Source organism: Cebus imitator, unplaced genomic scaffold (genome assembly GCF_001604975.1).
Source record: "Cebus imitator isolate Cc_AM_T3 unplaced genomic scaffold, Cebus_imitator-1.0 Scaffold445, whole genome shotgun sequence".
Classification (NCBI taxonomy): domain Eukaryota; kingdom Metazoa; phylum Chordata; class Mammalia; order Primates; family Cebidae; genus Cebus; species Cebus imitator.
In genome coordinates, this window is record NW_016107760.1 from 1,494,697 (window position 1) to 1,499,672 (window position 4,976).

General features: G+C 41.2%; 1 non-coding gene across 1 annotated transcript; it reads right to left on the reverse strand.

Annotated features, from left to right (window-relative positions):
- Positions 1–106, reverse strand: LOC119468531. Its single transcript, XR_005197226.1, has one exon. It is a non-coding gene; the product is annotated as a U6 spliceosomal RNA (small nuclear RNA).
- Positions 107–4,976: the final 4,870 nt, after the last annotated feature.

Consider the following 4,976-nt stretch of genomic DNA (forward strand, 5'->3'; position numbering starts at 1 on the left):
AAAATATGGAACGCTTCACGAATTTGCGTGTCATCCTTGCGCAGGGGCCATGCTAATCTTCTCTGTATCGTTCCAATTTTAGTATATGTGCTGCCGAAGCGAGCACCCTATTTTTCTTTTATAGATATAAGCATTGAGGAACCTCATTCACAAATTTAAACAGATGAGAATGGAAATCTTTTTTAGAGCAATGCCACCCATTTCTTTGAACCCTTTCCAAGTTATATATAAAAAAGTATTCTATGATCAAAGGTTTTTTTAACAATTAGCTGGCAATTCGGTCCTCCTCCAATGTTACTGAAAGCAATGAATTAGAAACCACTTAACTGGCAAAAAGATATGCTACCCTATTATCAGAGTATCACTAATTTTCTCACCACAAACATCAATATGTCGGATTGTCCCAGTTGTATCTCTGGAGGTTTTCACATCCCGTGGCCATGCGCTATACTAACATTTGGGTTGGGTGAGAAGTATGGTTTTCTTTTGTGAAGGTAGAGACTGGCAATCAGGAAAGGGGAGGTGGGAAAGAAGATTCTGCAGGTTGCAGAATGGATTTTGGGAATCCATTCCTCAGGCAGATGGATTTTGGGAATCTGAGTACATATGAAAGTGAATGATCTGGAAATTGATTCCTTTAAAAATATCTGTATATGCCTTGGAAAATCTTCATGTACCCTCAGGGGTATGCATACTTATCTTTAACTGCAGCTGCTTCAACCCAGGAGTTCTTGAATTTTGGTGATTATGGGACTTGCTTGGTGAGTTTCTAGATATGCAAATTCCAGACCAGGCTCCCAGAGATTCTGATTCAGGAGGTCTGTGGTGGGGCCCAAGCCTTTACATTTTAAGCACAACTCCATGCAGGTCACTTGTGCTAAGAAATCCTGGGCTGGAGTATGTATAAGGTGCAGAAGGCTGTTTGCCTGTGGGCTGCAGTGCATACAAGCCCAAAAGCCGTGGTCTTTTTTGCTACCTCAGCCTCTAGGGCAAGTCTTTGAATGAGGAGGCTAAGCTGCCTACTTGGTTCTGTGTGGCCCCACAGGCCCCAGGGGAGTGAACACAATAATAGCTCTTCCTGATTGTTGATTACTGGCCAAATCCATCCCTAAACAATGCCTCCCCTAACACTTCTTCCTTACTTGACACATGGCAGGTTTTCTGAGACTGCTCATGTGCTATGATTAGTCCACAGGTCAAAGGAGGGTTGTGTGTCTTCTTCAAGAATGTTTTCAGGTCATGCTGAGAGCGGATCATTAAAATTTGCAAGCCATTTGTTAAAGACAGCCATAATTAAAATTTAAATTACAACGAAGTTATAATAAAGATACAGGTAATAAATACTAAAAACTCATCACTTCCTGATTATTTTACTATGCTGTACCATCATTTATGATCTTGAGATTATTTATTGTATCTTTATGGTACAAATACTATGTAATAGTACTACTGTGCACCATGTTAGGTGATGTCACATTGTTAGCTTGAAATTGGCCACAGTGGGAGTATTTCCACCATGGAAATTGGCAAATGTTACAAATTTTTGTTTTTTGGAGGGTGGACTGTTAAACATTTACTAGTACACCGCTGGCTGTCGGCCTTGGGCAATTCATGACCCTACTTCTCTGTCTCTTGGCCTTTACCTGAATGAGTTAGTTACTTGAACTTCTATTCCTATTTCAGGGATTCTTAAAGTTGTTGAAAACAGATTCCTGCATCCCTTCTCCAAGAGATTGTGATTCAGTGCATGTTTAACTAACTTCCAGGTGCTTCTGAGGAAGGTATAGCAGGCCACAATTTTAGAAGTCCCTATAGGGTTGAAGGAAGAAGACCTACAAAAAGCAAAAACAAAATATCCTGCTCTTGACATTAGTGCACAAGAGTGAAAGCTTTCATGGAATTGCTTGTAAGCGTAAAGTAAGTCCTTTTCCTAATGAAGATGCATGGAAGCTTGGCTGACTGAATGGTTTATCTAACAGTTTATTCCATTGATTTAGTGAATGACCATGTTAAGGCAAAAACTGACCCAAGGAAGTCAGTTTCCAGTGTCTCTTCTATTATTCTAACCTTTTTCATGTTGTTGTATGCACTGCAGCACTCAATTCAGATCAAACATTTGTTGAACATTACTTACAAGGACCTATGATTGACTTTCATACACATTCTATGGGAAGTCAAACCATAATAATCAATGAAATGGAATGATTCTCTTCTGTATCTGCTTCAACTTGATTCCCTGTGGGTTTTGAGGTTTCCCACCACCTTCCACTCCCATTGCCACCTGTGTCTGTCCCAGCTGCTGCTGCATCTCCAGTTGTCTGCACCGCTCGCCCCATACCACTTCACCATTCCTGCTCTTGCCACACACAGAGCTTCATTACGACCAAGTGTGCCTTTCTTTTTTGCCCCATCAAGAACTCACCCTGTAGAAGACCATCCTGATTAAGGACTTAACAAGGGTAGGTTCAATTTAAGTTCACTTTGGACATACTTGAAATAGTATTTTCTTTTTTTCCTGAGATGGAGTCTTACTCTGTTGCCCAGGCTGGCGTGTAGTGGCATCATTTTGGCTCAATGCAACCTCCACCTCCCGGGTTCAAGCAATTCTCCTGCCTCAGCCTTCTGAGAAGCTGGGATTACAGGCACATGTCACATGCCTGGCTAATTTTTGTATTTTTAGTAGTGATGGGGTTTCACTATGTTGGCCAGGCTGGTCTCGAACTCCTGACTTCAGATGATCCACCTGCCTTCGCCTCCTAAAGTGTGGGGATTACAGGCGTGAGCCATTGCGCCTGTCCAATAGCTGAGTTTTACTAATGTTCAATAGGCTTTGAAAACAGATTCAGTTCTAGTTTGCACTGCTTTACTAAACAGTTGGTTTTGTAAACACCTGGTTTTGTAAACACCTTAGGTTAGTTTCACGGTTCACTAAAAACTTCATATTTGAAATCTGCTCAGAGGTTCAATAAAATAGTGCAATTCTTTCTTGCTTCTTGCTCCCCTTTCTGTTTGGCTCTGGTCCTAAGAAAAGCCAAATACTGACATCTGTTGCAATGTTCCTCCCCAGCCCTCCAATTAGGGATGATGAAAATCTAAGGCATTTTGTTCTCCTAACAATTTTAAATTATGCTGTTGGTCTTCTTACCCAAATAATAATATACACTGCAATATTTTAAATGTTGGGTACCACCTAGAGGAGACAGTATTTACTGATCCAGTTGATGAACATATTTTCAGAAAAAAAAATCGGGGAAAATGCTTCCCAGTATACCAATCTTAGATATTAGACATTTTAGGAGAACTCAGTCACTGATTGTGCCATTCTGGTGCCACAGAAGATCACAAGTTATAAAGTCAGCAGGGATTTGAATAAATGAGAAAGTGAGGAAATCCTCAGCTACATGGTGAAGGGCTGCAAGCAACTACATGGACCATCAGAATTAGAAATCTTAGTCCAAAGACTTCATTTTAATAGACTTGCAGAGAACTACTTATCTTCCTGAAGTCACAAGGCCACCAGAACCAGGACTAAAAATTGGGGCTCCCAATTTCTATGGATGAACATTTTTTTTTTTTTTTTTTAAGATAAGAGTTTAGCTCTTGTTGCCCAGGCTGGAGTGCAATGGAGCAATCTTGGCTCACCGCAACCTCCGGCTCCTGGGTTCAAGTGATTCTCCTGCCTCAGCCTCCCGAGTAGCTGGGATTACAGGCATGCGCCACCACACCCGGCTAATTTTTGTATTTTTAGTAGAGACGGGGTTTCTCCATGTTGATAAGGCTGGTATTGAACTCCCAACCTCAGATGATCCACCTGCCTCAACCTCCCAAAGTGCTGGGATTACAGGCATGGGACAGGATGAACTTCTTATAATTCATACATGGCTTCTTTTTTTAGAGACAGGGTCTCATTCTGTTGTGCAGGCTGGAGCACAGTGGCGTGAATGTGGCTCACTGCAGCCTTGACCCCCTGGGCTCAAGACATTCTCCTGCTTCCCCCTCCCAAGCTGGAACCACAGGTAAGTATCACTACATATGGCTAATTTTTCATTTTTTTTTTATAGAGATAGGGTCTCCCTTTGGTGCCTGGGCTGGTCTCAAGCTCCTGGCATCAGGGGATCCTCCCACCTCAGCCTCCCGAGCTATTTTTTTTTTTTTAAATAGAGACGGAGTCTCACCATGTTGCCCAGTCAGGTGCTTATTGTTAAGAGTTCATGCTTTGTACTCCCATTTTAAGGACCTACCACCTTGAATCAATGACTGGAAATTCTGACAAGATATATATTTCTGTATCTCTAATAGTTATTCACAGTAATAAAAAACAGGTATATCCTGAATGTCTGATGGATTGCTTAAAGTGTGCCTGTATGATGGACACTACCTCAGCCAGGTGATAAGAATATATCCTTGATGTGATGTAATGAAAAGAGCAATTCACCTCCTTAGAGTCCACAACTCCAGTTGAATCATGAGAAAAACATTAGACAAACTCAATGTGAGCAATATTCAACAAAATACTTCACCAGTACTCCTCAATGCTATCAGGGTCATCAAAAGCATGGAAAGTCTGAGAAATTGTCATGGCTAAGAGGAGTCTAAGGAGACATGATGACCAAATATAATATTGTATCCTGGCTGACATCTCAGAAGAGAAAAAGGACATGGGTAAAAGCCAGTGAAATCTGAATAAAAGTGGAGTTTAGTTAATAGTAATATACCAATATTGGTTCTTTAATGGAAAAATATAACATGGTATCATTAGAAAAACAGGGATAAAATTTCTTGTTTTAAAAGTTCAGTTTAGGTCAGGTGTGGTGGCTCCCGCCTGTAATCCCAGCACTTTGGGAAGCTGAGGTAGGTGGATCACCTGAGGTCGGGAATTCAAGATCAGCCTGACCAAACATGGAGAATTCCTGTCTCTACTAAAAATACAAAATTAGCTGGGCATGGTGGTGCATGCCTGTAATCCCAGCTACTCA